The 18009-nt window shown below is 38.8% G+C and overlaps 1 protein-coding gene across 3 annotated transcripts in view; it reads right to left on the bottom strand.

The window, feature by feature from the left end:
• Positions 1-18009, bottom strand: part of CRIM1 (cysteine rich transmembrane BMP regulator 1) — a 232441-nt gene that overhangs the window by 122334 nt on the left and 92098 nt on the right. The gene's annotated exons all lie outside the window — the stretch shown is intronic.

The following is an 18009-nucleotide window of genomic DNA, read 5'->3' as shown; positions in this document are numbered from 1 at the left end:
GACTGATACTGTGATAATGTTATATTCATCATAATCTGCTGCTTTAAATAATATTGAAAAAGTCTTGGTAGTACATGTGTGTGCGCGGGGGGTGGGGGGTGTCTGCCAGGAGACTGGGGCCAGCCACATGGAAGCCTTGCTGCCACTATGCTGTATCAGCAGCTGCAACAGCAATGGGAAAACTATATGTGTTTGTCCCCAAGCAGAAAGTCCCAGGTATCTGTACCACAGCTACATTCTTGACAAGATAGTATTAGATCCTCTGGATCTATTCTTGACAAGGAGCATTGCTATTAAATTAATACATTACAGCCCAGGATCTCAAGACTGGGACAGATGCAATTAAACAAGTACTATTTTACAGGCTTTCCCATGCTGTATGCATGCAATCATACCTCCCCCTATTAAAACAACAACACTGCTTTGTACTTTGCCCACATTTGTACTCTTTTCTAGTTTGCCTTCCCAAAGACATTCTAATTCCCCGCCTGCTATTTCCCCATCTTTCTGAACTTCAACTAGTATTGGTTATCAACTACAAAGCCATTAATAACCTTGGACCTACATACTTGCAGGTCCACCATTCCTGCTATTCTCTGCCATGGCAGCTATGATCATTTGAGCAAAGCCTTCTGAAGGTGCCAGCTTATAAATGGGTAAAATCAGTAATTCATATGCATTCTCTGCAGCAGCTCCCATTTTGTGGAACAGTCCGCACAGGATGTGCAAAACAGAAATATTTCAGGAGAATATTTTTATAAAGAGATTAGAACTGAAATTGAATGGAACAGTTTCAAGGGGCACCTTTGTTTTAGAATAGGATTGGTCTACAGTAATGAATTGTCTTCTACATTTGTAATTCCACTTCCTGCATAGTTTACAGAAAACTTTTTGTATCATTCTCTAACTCTGTAATCCTAGTTCTATTGCACTGTTCACTTTATGGTACCTGATTGTATTGTCTTATATTATGTAATCTACCTCGAAGTTGCAGTGAGAAAGGTGGGCTATAAAGTAAATAAAGAAACTCACCTTGGCCTCCACTTCCCAGCCCATGTAGAACTCTAGCCCTCTTCCATGTAAGAATTTAAGAGTGTGATATAGATGTATCTTATAAATGTTTGAATGCAAATATAATGAAGATTAAAGGAAGTAGCATTTTCTTGGGAAATCATATTTTAATGAAAATTAAGAGTGTTTAACTTCTATGAATTTGCGGTTAGAGCGTTAGATTAGGATCTGGGAGACTCAGGGTTGAATTCTTACTCTGCCACAGAAGCTTGCTGCGTGTCCTTGCCTAACCTACCACACAGGCTTGTTGTAAGGATAAAACAGAGAAAAGGAGATTGATGTAAACCACTCCAATGGGGACAAAGGTGAGGTATAAATGAAGTAAATAAATAATATGTTATCAAGATAGAAGATACAACAGCTAGTTCTGAACATTTCTGCCATTTAATGCAGAATGAATTTAATAGTAAAATACAAGGTCAATGTTTGTAACCCACTGTTCAAATCTGGTTTTGAAATAAGATCTAGTCGATGCCTCAGATAATTACTGCCTGTTTAAAGCCATCTGTATCTTACTCTGGAGCAGGCACTCACTTCGGACCAGTTTGGCTACCAGCAACCTCTGAAAATATGAAAAAAATTCCAAACCAAAGCATTTTATTAGGACCACCAAAATAACACAAAACAGTGTGCAAAAGCTTTTGAGTTCTGCTAGAACTCTTCATCTGCATGCTGTTTAGAATCCAAGGACGGCTTTAACAGGCTGGGTGAAGTTTTCTGTGAAGAAAGAAAAATGACCGCCTCTGTTTTAAATTATAAACAGAAATTGATCTAATGATTCCCTAGCACCAAATGAGATTCATAAGATCTCCTAAAAGGTAGATATCAGAGGGAAAATGTGATAGCCAGTATATTAATCAAACTGAAGATTAATTTAGATCATGAAAGGAAAGCCAAATTGAGTAATGTCACCTAGAAATCTGTGTGTGGGAAGGAGTAATCCCATAACAACACTCTCTTCTCAGATCCTGGCTTTGCACTTTCAGGAATACCTTCTAAGTCTGAGCTATACCTATGGTAAAGCACAAACACTGCAAGTGGAACAACTTAAATCTAAGGATGAAAATCTAGCCTAGTAATTGAAGGGGAAAGACACCCTATTAGATTCTTTCATGTCCTTTAGCACTATTAATCCAACTGCAATATCTAAGAGTCTTTGAGAGTGCCTGAATGGTTCAAGATTGGTGATGGTGGTTGTTCTTTATAACCCAGCTTAAAACAAGAGCGCAGGACAAGTATGCAATAACGTAGGAAAGGCCTTGCAGGATGATACTAAGGCCCATCCTTTCGAAATATGTTTCTAATAGCAGCCACCTATATGGCTCCTGAAGCTCCTGAAAAGGCAATGTCTAGTCTAATAGGTCCTTAGCACCTGACATCCTTCTAAGAATGTTCAAATTAATTATTATGGCTAATGGTCACTGGTGAATTTTGAAAGATAACAAAGCTAGAAGTTATCATATACTGTGGCAGTGATATACATAAATTATAATTATGTGATTATGGTACCTACTGCAATTAGCATTAGTCAACTTCACAGGTGATCTTAATTTTTATTATTAGATAACAGAAAAATCTAATTCTCCCTTTCATTTTCATACTTTTAGAAATCCCTATCATCCCATAACCAGATTTCCTTGTTTTCCTTTTGAACTCCTTTTCTTTAAGATCTTGTGAATCTACATATGCCAAATTAGAACCCACCTCATCCATCTGAAGAACTGAACGCCAGTCCACAAACTTAAGCTAGAATTTTTAAAAAACCAAAGCACCTGTTGGTGTTTAAGGTGCCATAAGACACCTGTTTTATTTTGGTATTTTTGGTGTGCTTTTTGCTGTAACAGACCGAAACTACTACCTGCCTAAATCAGTTTTTCCAGCTAACTGGAATGGAAATTAATCCATATAGTGATGACTGGTTTAGGTTATACAAAAGAGCTTCCCAAGATAATTAGCTTAGTGTCACCTACATGCTGGATTTCCACAGTCTTCTACTTTTAGAATATGCAAGGAAGGGTTTTATAAGGAAAAACTGTGAATGGTCCTTTTGTGTGTAGGGGAATTGAACAGAACCCTACGAGGGGATACAGGATAGGTTACTCAGTTCATAACCATAAAATTAAAGGGGAATAAGTTTTAGAACTCCAACTTTAACATCAATCCTAATGGCATCTTTAGAGAAAATTCTGGTAGAAAGGGAGACAACTACATATTTGTGCTTTAGCTCCATCTTCTGCTTAGTTTCTCTGTGTGTGCGTTTCTGTGTAGTCAGTAACTGCTTTGCTAAGTAAAAACTGAACTCTTTTTATATGTATTTGTATTCTTTCTGAAATTGAAGACTTGCTGTACTTTGTCTACTCTACACCCTACAAGGAAACTGAAGTGAGGGGAAGGAATATCCCTATTTGGATATAAGTAACAAAACAAACATGATAGCTAGAAATTAATGGCTGTATAGAGACAGTGAAGAAAAGTAGTTAGGTTTTTTTTAAAAAAAAGATCCAATGGATATTTCAGCTGCTTTTGACTAATTTTTATTGCAGTACTTGGAATATGATTTAAGGATTAAGCACAAAACACTTGAATAGTACTTTTTTGTTAGTGAAGTGCTCAGAGGATTATGATCAGAGATTCTGAGTCAATAGCATGGGATTTAGCCTAAGCTGTTTGGTTTTATCACCTATTATTTTAATATCTATGAATTAGTTGACAGAAGCTCTGAAGTAGCATATCAATATTCTAGCACTATGCTTCTAGGAGCAGGTCTCTTTGCTCTAGACCAGTGTCCGTCCAACAGCTGTGGGAGAACAAACTAATTCAGATGAGACTCAAGATGCTACAGTTACTTTCAGGGTGAGTAAAATTTTAATGAATTTTTAAAATTAAAAGCATCTTTAAAAATAAGATGTATAATGTCATAAAGAAAGTAAATTAAATTTTTAAGAAACTTACTATATACCCCCTGAAGTTATAGAAACACTCTATTCAATTATTACACCATTGTGTTTTATGGTTATAGCAACTAATTAATATGTATTTTTTACTCAACAAAATATCTACTTAACAGAAGGTTTTGATGATCTCCCCATGCTGTGTACTGTAGCAATTGTCCAACATGCTTAAAGCATCCTCTGAAAGACAGGCCCTTCCCTCTGCTGGATGGGGAGAGGGGTCTCTCCCATTAGGAAACATGCAGAAAGGCCCAGGGTTCAATGCCTGATGCTTCCAACTGAACAATGTTATGTAGCAAGTATTAAGTTCCTTATTCTGACTGGCAGTGTTTTCCCCCAGGATCTCATTTAGACAACACTGAGCTAGATAAACCAATGGTTTGACTTTAAAAGACTGTGCTATTTATTTCTGTTCTCAGTTCAATGGAAGCCTGGATTTAGAATGCAAGACTTTAAACTAAGTTCTAACATACCAATTAAAGAATCCAACACACACCATTCTAGATTACCACTACAACTGATGTTCTGATTACTGCTTCATAGATTATTTTATTCCCTAAAGTTAACTCAGTTATAAAATAATTCTCTCAGAAATAAAAGTCACATACAGAATATTGCTTCATTTCCCCCCAATGAAAGTACTTATATAATCTAATTTACAGTTTAAGCAATTACTGATGGTTTGGAGTCTTTCCCCCTCAAAACTGAAGAGTGACCAACAATTAAAGGCCTTTGAAAATAAAGGGCAAGATTTTAAATAGTTCTTGTTCAAATAAGCATGATTTGCTTACTGCTTCTTTTTACTGTATCATTTGTCTTAATTGGATATGCAAACCAAACTATGCCATGACATTATTTGCTGTCCCTGCATTGAACAGTTTTGTTTTTTAACTTTTATATCCATTGTTAAATCCACATTCAAATACAAAACACCTTTCTACTACTTGGTAGTCTTTTGCAGCTGTCACTGAAATAGACAGCAAACAATAGGAGTACTGTACAGTTACACATGGGCAGGAAGGAAATATTAAATGGATTAGGGATAAACAAGAAAAATGATTACCCAGCTGAAGCAGTCAGGCAGACAGGGATCCATACAGGAATGCAAAATATCCAAAAAGGATGTCCAGGATATCAAAAGGACAGTTAATTAGATTAAAAAAGATTATCTTGGACAGACGATATGTATAGTATTTCACATGGATGAACTGGTTAAGATAAAAAGGAATTATACTGAACTCTTACCTTATCTTTACATTATATCTAGACTTGTATTCACAACAGGTTCTCTTTTAATATTTAAAAACCAAATGATATAATTCTATGACAATGTTCTTAAAACGTGCAGCAGAACTTTCAGTATTAACTAGTTTATTTGGCATGAGTCTTCAGATATGGTAACATTAAAATAAAGGTAGATTTATGTAAACATACTTCTGAAGATACACTGGAGGATAAAGAACTTCAATAACATGAGCACTGAAGAGCCTTCAGTCAGCTACCTAATTGTGTAACATTCAAAAACATTTGTATTACAGATACTTCCTCTTGAATCTGTAGATCATTTCTGTCTCTTCCTAGCAGGCTTTGTTTATAGAACTTTGACTACATCATGGTGAGTGTTCAGTATCAAATCCCTCATTTTTACACAGTACACAGGAACTCAGTACACAGGAAGTACACAGAAACTCATAATTCCTTGTCTACCTAAGCAGTACTTGCTGGGTGTGAGTAACTGTACCTGGCTCCAGTATGAAATTGAGTGGGAAGGTGTTGCGAGGGAGGCACAACCATCTTATTTCCTACAGAAAAAAATACGAAAGTTGTTTCAACCAAAACTCCATTGATTTCAGCTGATGAATCATGATCTGCATCTGATCCTGGCATACTTAAGCCTAATTGGATATTGCCAAGCGGTTTACTCTCTGCATCAAAGAAACTCAGCTTCAAAGTTAGAATTATGCACTGTGTTCACCTGTATGGTTCTGTAGCTTGAGGGATGAAATTAAGCATAGGAACCCAGTTTCAAATTTTGTCCTGCCATAAAACTCACTCACTGGTCTTGGGTTTTTCCTCAGCCTAGCCTACTGAACAGGGTTATTATTGTTGTGTAAATGGAAGACTGTCTTCTAATTGCCATGGCCAAAGTGAATCCTCTGGTACCCAGACCAGTTGGAATCAGGATGGCTGACTTATCAGAACCAAGGAGCACTTACAACTCTCTCTGAATTGGGAGGTAGGATGGAATCTGTTAAGTCACATGGTATATCATCTATTACAGTAAAACAAAAAGAGAGAAATCCCTATTTTTTTAAAAAAAAAACTAATTGTTTAAACACCTGTGGTAGGGCCGGAAGTTGGCCCTAAGTTATAAAAACTTATCAGGTGGCAATTTTATTATGGCAAAAATATTTACAAAAATTAAAATAAATAACCCTTACATTCAAACACACACACTGAAGATTTATCACACATCTCAATAACCCAGATGTGCTGACAGTCTTCTTAATTGGTCATTAAATGAGTAGTAACTTCCAAAACTCTTCAGTAAATGAGACCAGTTAAATCTCACTTCTCAATTCATTGTGCAATAGAAGCAGATTCTATGTTACAGTAAGGAACACAAGCTTGAAAATAATCTTCAGTTTGTATATTAATGGATCAAGTAAACCCTACATTCATTTTACAGAGAAGTGCCTAAAATCCATAATTTTAAATTGTTGCTTAATACTGGATAAATCCACTGATTACATGAAACAAATGTCATATTCGATCCTCCCCTATTGGCTTCACAAGTGTTCTCTCTCTCTCATCTCTTACTGTTATAATGAAATCTTGGGCTCCACTAAGTACAATGGTGACCTTGGGCCAGTCACATACTTTCAGTTTAACCTACCTTAAAGGGTTGTTGTGAGAATAAAATAAGAGGAAAGGAGAACAATGTAAACCACTTTGGATTCCCATTGGGAACAATGGTTGTGTATAAATGCAGTAAGCAAATCAACAGACATTTGATTATTTCATATAAACAAGGAAACTGGGCTGGACTGGATTGAGTTCAACTTTTTTATGAGAGTCAAACGAGTGTGCGAATTTAATTTTTGCTGATATCCATTTTAAATTGCCTTTTAATTGATAAGGATATCAGTATTAAGTAAATTTGTTGAGGTATACTCAACACTACAAACCTATTTCATGTATTCTCTACATCTACATTGACTTAGTATGGCTCAGGATTTGTTTGAAAATGGATTCTATGGGGTTTAAGCTGCATAGTTTGGTTTAGGTAACTTAGATACAACTTCACTGCCAGGCACACCACTGGCACTAATTAAGAATTGAGAAATAATAGTTGCATCTTATTTGAACCAAATGTTAGCATAAGAACATCTTTTTAATGAAAGGACTCAGCACATAATTCACAGAGACAGAGTGGGATCTTACGGTATTTATATTATCACTGAGAAATCAGAACTTGCCTCTTCACACCTGGGGATGACATATTTCCAGGCATGTTTAAACACTCACATCTCTATTTTCAGAAATTAAGGACTGCAGAGTAATAATTTAAGAGGGATTAGCACAACTACAAATAATGTTTTCAAATTATTTAGCTGGCAGATGAACCTTGTGCCCATGTTTCCTTAATGTCTTGAGTACTATATCTGAGACAGACTATAAATTAAGTAAATAAAATGAATCAAATACTAAATACTCTTACAGTCAAGTTTCAATTGTCACTTTATAGCATGCCCCAGCAACCATGCAAGTTTTACTTCCATAAGCATTTATCAGAACTTTTTTTCCAGCTTACTTCTCCCAGATTCCCCAGTTACTAAAACACAGTTGGATGAGGAAGGTGGCTGTGACTTAGTGGCAGACCACGTGCTTCACATGCAGGAAGTCCCAGGTTCAACCTACAACATCTCCAGTTAAAAAAAGATCAGGCAGAAGTTGATGTGAAAGACTGTGGTCCTGGAGAACTCTTGTTCATCAGACCTTGTCAGACACAGCTTCATGTGTTTGGGCTTGTTGTTCCTAAAAGACGACTCAAATCATTTCACATTTTAAAGAAACAATTTAATGATAAGAACTAAAAAAACATGGGAAGAACCTATAATTTAGGTTATAGCTGAAAAATATAATCTCATGCTTGGTTCTGTAGCATATGCTACTTGTGCATATGGATCTGGCACTCTTTTACACATAGCTCTGACTAATATTTGGCTCAGCTGCAAAATATACTTCTCAAAAGTGTGTGCATGTGTAATTGCAGCTGATTTATGGTGAGCCCATAGAGTTTTCAAGGCAAGAGACTTACAGAGGTGGTTTGCTATTGTTTACCTCTGTGTAGTGAACCTGAACTCTCTTCGTGTTCTCTGATCCAAGTACTAATACCAGGGCTGATCCTGCTTAGCTTGCAAAATCTGATATCTGATGACCATCCAGGTCAGGACAGCTCTCAAACAGAAAAAAAATATTACTTTGGGAAAGGATTCTCCCCTGAACTTGATCGAGGCACAAAAGATGGGTGTCTTGCTGCAGCTTACCTCTAATGGTCTCAGCAATGGTAGAACGATTTAACACAGAGAAAAAAATCAAAGCAGAACTGATTTCTTAGGTCATAGTAGTCTCAATTAAGACTTCAATAGACACAATCCAGGCAATTGCATGAGAGAGGCCTTGACAAATTTTCTATGGTTCTATGAGCTAGCCCTAAAATTTAGAAGCCAGGCTCATTTTTCAGTCTTCAGAGTATTGCATTTATCAGCTACATTTTCTAATTATTTCTACACCAAATCTAAACCTAAATTTTTCAGCCTTTGTAATTCTGTCAAAGCTAAAAGAATAGGGCTGTTGGGTAACATTGATTGCCATCACTGTGAAAAGCTAACCTTTAGCTCTAAGCCTAGCCTCTCCCCAATTTCTCATAATTTCACCATTGTTTTAAAAAGCTCATTCAATCAAATATAGAAATAAATGGCAAGTATAGAAAGCAAATTGTTAAGAAGTGAACTTATCTACCACCACACTGAATGGTGGTTAGCAATTATAAGAACTTCATGCACATGCATTTTTATGTCATGCAACAAAATATCCAGATAGGAAAACAATAAATAAACTTTATACTTCTACTGTGGATAAATTCACTGTAGAAAATACTAGGTACTACAATGAAATATATAGGCATCATAGTGAACTGGCACCTGGCTCCTGGTCACAAGGTAACAAAATTCCAGGAGCATTCATCTATGTTTTTTAAAGGCGGAACATAAAACTAGCTTCACAGATTGCCAACCGGAAGATATTGCTCATATTTCAAAAAGATGTGGTCAAGTGCCTTTGATTTTATTTCAATGCCCTCAGCATACACACAGTTGTAAAGGGAAGTTGTAAAGGAGATGAAGACATTAAAAATTAAAAAGGGAAAACAGTATCCTGATCATTCGGTGTGATAATTATGCAGCTCAGCACCCTACATGAATTGGGGAAGGGAAATTTAATTATCCTGGGATAGCTAAAAATTGAGAGGCCTGAACTTACTTATTCCTAGTATTATATGCTACCTCTCCATAGCAATATAAACAAAGTGGTCCACAATATAATAAAAAATAGCAATCCAACATAAAACTTAACAGAAAATCGTAACTAAAGCCACTAAGCTAAAAGCCAGATTTGATTCTGCTGATCTGGCCAGCTACTCAGATGTCCCCTTCCTCCCTTACTGCTCCATGTGCATCCCTCCCAAAGCTGTGTGCCTGGTGGAAGAGGATGAACATCCCAGACAGAAGGAGTGTACTGTTCTTCGGTCAAGGGTATACAATGGCTGTGCTTGCTAAAGCAACAACAAAGCAAATAGCAGATGGCAGAAAAAGTAAACAAAGGGAAACGGCAGGGCAGGCATGCTGAAGCAGCAGGCATTGAGACCTAAGTCTCAAAATCTGAAGCTCAGTCAATTACAAATACAAATTTTCCTACTAGCAGTAGTAAAATATTAATGCAAAATAAAATGGCTACATAAGACAACCGACTGCTATACAAATGCCATAGTTTAACTTTTTACATCTGAGCACAAACACCAAATTATTGTTATTGTTTTACTTGGTCCAGTTGTCAGAGTAACCCACTGTTAGCGAAACTCATCCCCCCTCCCCACACACACAGCCTTTAGTCTAAAGTTAGGGCCTAAGCCAAGCTGTATGCAATAGCAGAGTGCATAAACCAAGGGTAAGACAACCATAAATGGTAGTCCCTGGTTAATAACTCACAATTTTTGAGAGCGCCAAGTTGGCAAAAATGAGCTCCAGTCACTTTTTATTCTACAAGAGTTATGTGGTGAGACCATGATAAATTAAGGCATCACAGTTTCAAAAGCAGCCTCAGAAGAACTCTTTGCATGGGTCCTAGTTACCATCTTGCTGCTCTTAAACTATACTCCTCTGCTAGCAATCCACCAAGGGAAAGGAATTCATGCCACTGCAATATTTATTTATTTAGAGTTTGCCTTCCTCACTGAGAATCAAGGCAGATTACAGTGTGAGTCAGTACAGTCAATTTCAGAGATATTTCAATAACAATTTAAACCAGTAGAAATCTTAATACTGAGTTGAAGAAATGCTAGAACAGAGCATAAGCAACTCTAAGACTGACATATTAAACAACGCAGAAACTACCCAGTAAGATCATACTTATAGCAACAGACAGTACACAGTAATGAAGTCTACAATCCTTATCCCTTTACTAATGCATCTTTTTGAGATTAGTTCCTCACAGTACAGCCCTCCTACCTGAGTAAAAAGCCCTTTTGAAAAATTCAGTTTTGCATAGTTTGCAGAAAACCAGGAGCTTTCCTGACCTCTTCAAGTAGGCTGCACTATAAGATGGGGGCCACCCCATCTTATAGTGTATGGACAAGCTGTTGATTTTGTCCATATGCAAGGTGGCATCTGCAGAAGATCCTGTTCAGATGAAGAAAGCTGCTGTGACAAAATATATGGAGAAAGGTGGTTCTGCAGATATGACATACCAGGGCGAGGAAGAGATTTATATGTGATATTAATACCTTGAATTGAGCCCAGTAACTGACAGGTAGTCTGTAAAATGGGAGTAATATTCCCATTATCCTCCTGGCACTCAGTAAGAACTGAGCAGCAGAATTCAACTGAAGTCTCCAAATTAACTAAATGTATGCTAATTCATACATTTTTAGTCGTGGGCTCTGTGATTCTGTCTCACTGTTCATCTCTTATTCTGAATTTTTACATACTCTAGTAGTTATACAGCAAGTGCTAGCAGCCTTTTCTAACTGAAGAGCCAAACACATTCTTACAGACCAGAAGATTTCCACAAAAGACAAAGCCTCTCTAATCTTACATTTTCTTTGCTTTGACCTTACTCTAATAAAAAAAAAACAACTACCAATTATGAACACCTTATATGAAGAAACTTCCTTCCCAAAGGTGTTTATGTATTGCATGCTATCCATTTGTATTTATAACTCATCTCTAAATGCAGCAACTATTTCAATGCATGTTTCAAAAAGCTTATACGTTGTCGGCTAAGAATTCCTGAGAAGAGACGATGTAAATGAAATGTTTCTAGTCTCAGCCCTGCTCTGCACCATATCATCACATGAGTCTAACTCCTAATACCAGCTGGAGCAGAGTGAAAAGGTGAAGGATCAGAGAATTCTAATCAAAGCAAAAAGTAGTCAAATCTATCTACTGATGCAAGCTAGGATAGACTCTAAAGACTACAATTATTACAGGTTTGGTGTGCAGGTAACTGCATCTCTCAAACAAGTTTCAGATATGAATTTAAATCCTTTTTAAATTTAAATGCTTTTTAATTTCAGTAACATAATATTTCTGGAAGTTCTGAAACCACAGCAAAACAAAAGCTTTGTTTTTCTAAAGAGGAAGACTTCAAAAAGCTGTAGCAAGCAATACTTATGAAGCATAAATCTGAGTATATAAAATTCATCATGTATAATTTAGCACATAAAATTTTATTTTTGGTACATTTATGTAATTTAGAAGTATAAAATGCCTTAGTTTTATTCAGACAACTGGCTGTGTCTAGCCAGCCTGTTAATTCAAACTTGCCCAACTCCTGTTCTTACTACAGTCCCCATCTCTCATGCTTTTTGCCCAGGTATGTTCCACGATCCTTTGCATAGCCTTTTCAGTGGTCAGAGGGAGTCCCTTCCTCCCCTTTTCAACAGTGGAAAAGATGTATCCAATGAACCATTGGCAGAATGCCGATTTCATCCATGCTTCTCTTCCAGCTCTCCTCAGTGGTCCTTTTCAGCTCATAAACAGTGTATTCCTGGGGCTGCAGGATTTGGATGGACACACAGTCACACCAGTGGGAGGGCTGTGACGAGGGGAAAAGGAGAGAAATTTTCTCTCCCCTCTTTTCCACAAGCACAGTTCTGCTGAAAAGAAACAGGAGGGGAGGGGATTTTATTCCTTTTCCCCTCCCCTTTGCAGCCTTCCCTCCCAGGAATAATCTTTCCAAAAGCAAAAAGGAACTGTAGGAGAAGAAAATGGAGAAAAGTGTTGTTTATCAAGTTAATAGAATGCAGCTTGAGAAATACTGAGAACGTTGTAAGTTTAACAATTCAAATACAGTAGTACAATCAGTAGCAGTATTAATATTACTACTATTGTATTATGAATCTAGGAGTAATTTGAAATTTTGCCACCACCACCCCTTAAAGTTTTCAGATTTTGCACTGGGGGTGGGGGCAGGAAACACAGTTGTGTATGTAGACACAAGCTGTGAAGAACTACTGTCCATCAACTACTAACTAGAGCTTGTGTGTGTTCTAGAAAGACTACCAGGAACAATGTATATAATACCTCAAGGTAGGGGTACCCAGAAATCAAAAAACAAACAAGTAAACAACTGCACCAGATACTAGAGCACTTCAATCTCTCTACCAGTCGTCTCTGAAAAGTTGGTAGCATGCTCTTAACGCCCCAAGACATTCCCAAGAAGGTTTAAAAGAATATGGAAAGAGACTGAACCAACCTGCTGCCTATATCTTCATCATTGTAGACGTAAGTTTGAGACACTGGGAAACGGATTGGGTTTGTACCTATATTTTTCCTATGTTCAAATGCTGCAGTATTTGCTGTTCAACTGAAGACATTCATGTGCTCTAACAGATTATTTCTTATATACTTAAAGGTAAAAAAAAAATCTTTTTCTGAAATTGGAATTATTTGGTCTTTCCAAATAAAGAAAAACTCTAAGTGAGGTTCACATTTAATAAAAAGTTGAAAGGAGAAGCAAGTAAAGCCTATTTAGTTCTGATCATCTCAGGTGTAAGATTTTTAATATTCCCTTATGTCCAAGTTAAATAGGAAACCTAAAAGATTTTGAATCTGAACAGAAGGGCTGGTGTCCAGACTATTAGACAGAGCCACATCCCTGTTATCCTGGTGGTGGCGGCAAATAAATCCTAGAGAAAGAGCTGAAACAGACGTGACAAGATAACTAGGTTCAACTCGTGTTCTCTTACTTCAAGGTTTGTCGGGAAGCGTAGGCGTCCTTGCAGTTTAAAGTTTAGCATTTAAAGAGCAGCAGGGAGGGAAGTGCAGGCGTGGGGTGCCTTTCCTCCCGCTCTCGAGGTGCATTGCGGCATTTTCTCTTCCCCGCTTACACGTGTATCGCTTCATCCCCCCCCCCCCCAGCCTGGCTCCTGCAGAGCGATGCCTGGCTGCACTGGGAGAGCTGGGAGGAAAGGCGCCCAGAGCATCTCCCCCCCCTCGCTCACCTGGCCCCTGCCCAAAGCCACATGGCCCAGAGCTGCATAGGCCGGCATGCTCTGCCTTTACCCTGATCACACAGACTGTCGCTCCACCCACCCCTTGCCCAGCCCCCACAGAACGACAGTGAGCTATGCAGCTCCGAGCCGCACAGCTTCAGGTGGGGGCCAGGCGAGCGGGGGGTGGGAGATACAGCAATACTCTGGGCACCTTTCCTCTTGCTCTCCCCGTGCAGCCTGGCATCACTCTGTGGGGGCTGAGCGAGGGCATCGCTGCATCTTCCCCCTTGCTCGCCTGGCCCGTACCTGAAGCAGCGTGGCTCGGAGCTGCATGAACTTTAACCTGCAAGGACGCCTACACTTCCCAACAAACCTTGGGGTAAGAGAACACGAGTTGAATCTAGGTATCTCGTCACATCAGTTTCGGCTCCTAGAGAACTATTTGAAATAAGACTGGAGAGAGGAAACTCTCATTGAGTTCTAGCAGCTTGACATGGGGGGCAAATGAGTAAACTGTTTCCTCATAGTAAAATCAAGCACCTGCAGGGTGCCACATCGCCAACAGTTCATTGATTCCCAGACATCACCCCAGTAACAACAGGTAGAGACGAGTTTAGTAAGCTACCAAGCAGTTTTATTTTAAAGTAGCTTACATAAAAATTGAACTACACAGAGGACATCTTTGAAATTTCTTTTTATAAATTAAGAAACAGCTAATTTATTTATCACTTACCATTTGTTATCGAACATGAAGACAGATTAAACCAGGGTGAAGAACAGCCAAAACATTAGCAGAAAATCAACAATATTTGAAAGCATCTTCATTGCATTCAACAAGTTTCAGAGCTTACCATGGCATAGAAAGCTGAAATCTAAATACTTCCAAGTAGAGACAAGCACAAACTGGAAAAAACCAAATTGCGGTTCATCTCATTTCACGAACCACGAACTTTCACGAACCTGCCCCGGTTTGCGAACCGGTTTGGTTCGTGAAAACATCACATCCAGTTAAGCAAATCGTTACTTCTGAGTCAGCAGAAGGTCACTTCCGGGCAAGCGGAAGGTCTGCCGAAAGTCCATCCACAAAGAGTTCAGCTGGTGTTTGGCGATTTTACATATGTGTATGTAGCAAGTTGCGAACACCATAGCGGAAAAAACCGTACACGGATAATGGCTGAAATATTACACCTGTTTTCCCTCTTGCCTTCAGGCTGGAACCACATTCACATTCATCATTTGCCTTGTTTCTTTGAAATTCAGCTGCTAATGCAAATCAAGAGTCTGGAACCTGGCCTGGGGGGAAAACAGCTGCAGTGAGAGGGGCAGTTATTTGAATTGCAGAGAAGGGCCAAGACAGGGAAGCTGCAGACAGATGGGCCAAGTGCCCTCCTCCTGACCAAAGTATTTCCACTGTAAATAATATTGTTCTACACTTGATATGCACAGGAGAGGTAGTGGAGGGTATATGCATAATGAATCTTCAGACATGGCCTTGAATCCAAAGGGGAGTTTCCATGAACAGTAAGAGTTCTGCCCACAATGTCTGTTTTCCCCATCCTTCTGCAGCCCAAACCACCACCCAAAATGCTGCTCCCGGGAAACAGGAAACCCCAAGAACAACATTTTTAGGATGCAATGGGAGGAGGGAAGATTGCAGTTCGCTAATGGAAAGACTTCTGCTCACAGAAATGCTCCATTGGATTGAACCCATAATCACATTCTCTACTCTACAAATGTTCTTCTTAAGCATGTATTTGTGATAGGTTTAGAGAAACAACAATACAAAGACAGCACTAAGAAGGTATAGTTTGAAAGATGTACTGCTTCCTTTTTTTTTAAATTTCTAACATAAAAAACTACAAAAAACTACAGAAATATAAAGGAAAAAAGGGGACTGGGGAAAAGGGAAGAGCAACATATAAACAGAAAACACACACTACATCTACATGTCTTGTATTCCCTTCATACTGCAATTTTTCTTTGAAGTTAACTTTCTAATATGCTATCAGATTGGTAGATCTTATAAAATACAGACTACATTCAGGATCAGGTCTTCTCCCCCCCCCCCCCCGCGTCTCGGTCTTAGTTCTCTCTGCGTGTTCCCTCCTCCCCCCCCACTCTCCCCTTCAGGCTTTGAACTTTCTTCTTGCTGGAACTCCTGATGGTTAAACAAAAAGTCCCTCAGCTGTACTTCCGATGTTAACTTGTAGGTTTGATCCTTGTATCTGAACCAGATGCCTTCTGGAAACAACCATTTGTATTTTACTTCACATTTCCTCAGGAAAGCCGCAAGTCTTTTATATTTAAATCTTCTTTTACGAGCTAAAAATGGAACATCCTTCAATATCTTAACCTTATTGCCCAGATAGTCCAAGTCCACATTATACGAATTATATAAGATGGTGTCCTGAGTCTTCTTAGATGAAAAGTCAATAATAATCTTGCGAGGCAGCTGATGCTTCATTGCATATTTTGAAGATGTCCGATGGACTTCCAGAATATCGCTTTTTAACTCTTCTTTAGTTGCCTTAGCGAATGACGCCAAAAGTTCCGACACCAAATCTTTTAAATTTTCACTTTGCTCCTCTTTTACATTCTGAAGACGCAGTACCGTTTGGGCACGGTCCACTTGTAATCCTATTATTTGATTCTCCAAGAGCTTCACTTCTTTACTTGTTGCTTTCATGAGTACTACGTTTTCGCGTGCAGACTGCTCTGCTCCAGACGCTGTTTCTTTAATGGTTTTCACTTCGCTTTCCACTGAATCAACCTTTTGCCCCATTTCATTTAACTTCGCTACAAAGGGCTGCATAGCTTCAAAGACCGCTCGTCTGACCATCTCTTCCAGGGTTTCCCCCTTCCCCTGTAACATCGCCATCACCAATTTACTCATTGCAGGGCTCTGCTTTCGGTTTCAGTTTCCCGGCCATGTCCCGGCCATGCAGGGCTCTGCTTTCGGTTTCAGTTTCCCGGCCATGTCGGACACTCCTCTCCGCAGGTCCGGGAGGAAACGTCTGAGCAGCCTGATCAGGCGGTTGACCTGCGAGGGTTAACCCCCAGGACTCCCAGTGAGGGGATCAGGGTCCGGAGCGCAGCGGGAAGAACCCCCTGAAAGCAATGCAGGGGGTAAATTGCCCGTTTGCTCCAACGGAGGCCGGCAGACTTGCGCAGCACATCGTGTGCCGCCGGGCCATGGAGAACGGCAGTAAGCAGATTTAAGGTGAAAACCTGTAAGTAAGCGAATCCCTTCTGATTTCTAAGCGTATGTGAAGGATTGGTGGGAGTTGAAGCTAAGAAGGCGCGAATTTCTTTCCCTCCACGGAGTTTCGGAACTTAGCTAGCGCCCCCCCCCTAAGATGGCGACGAAAGATGTACTGCTTCCTTTAGGTTTAACATTAAGCTTGCTCATAAGAGAACAAGAAGTAAAGTTTTTTATATATTTTCAGTGGCAATGTTTAAAATTTTATTTTCATTCATAGCCTTCCTAACTCCCCAAAGAAGACCTAAAGTAGCCTTACATCATACTTCTTTCCTCCATTTCTTCCTCACAACCCAGTCAAGCAGTTTAGGCTGTGAATTCTACAAATATTTCTCTTCTCAATAGCACAATTATTCAGAATGAACAAAAGGAAGGGTTGTATTTTTTTAAAAAAAAAATTAATGAACCAGTAAACAGATAGACGGACTAGAAAAACGCACTTGGTTGTAAAGAATCAATTTCAACAAGAACACTGTTTAAAGCTTTCATTCTTAAACAATTATTCAAGTTTATTCATAGAATCACAATTATATTTTGATATGTCACAATATCCCTCTTACTATCTATGAAAAGTAAAACCAAGAAAAGGTGGCTGGTGACCTATGCACCTCAAGTAGAGGTGCATATTAAACTGATGGTTGCAAACCCTTTAAGCTCTCAGAACTCAAAACTTTCAGACCAGAGGAGTAAGCTAAAAATCAATTTCCCACCTTTGGAATCAGGAATACAGCCTATAGAGGCATAAAATCATATATTAGTTAACTAGCTTGATGCCCATGCTTCGCTACGGTATTTAACTATTTTAAATCCAGTTATATTACTTAAAAGTATGTAGCATTTTTTGGTTTGGGGGGGGGGGGGTGAGTTGCTTTTGTAGTATAATAGCATAGTACCCAAGCTTCATAAAGGTGTTTGAATAAAGTGAAGCGTGTTGATGCCGAAAACTGATGAAG

This window comes from Eublepharis macularius, chromosome 1 (genome assembly GCF_028583425.1).
Source record: "Eublepharis macularius isolate TG4126 chromosome 1, MPM_Emac_v1.0, whole genome shotgun sequence".
Taxonomy (NCBI): Eukaryota; Metazoa; Chordata; class Lepidosauria; order Squamata; family Eublepharidae; genus Eublepharis; species Eublepharis macularius.
The sequence above is the reverse complement of the archived record's forward strand: the minus strand, read 5'-3'. Positions and strand labels throughout refer to the sequence as shown.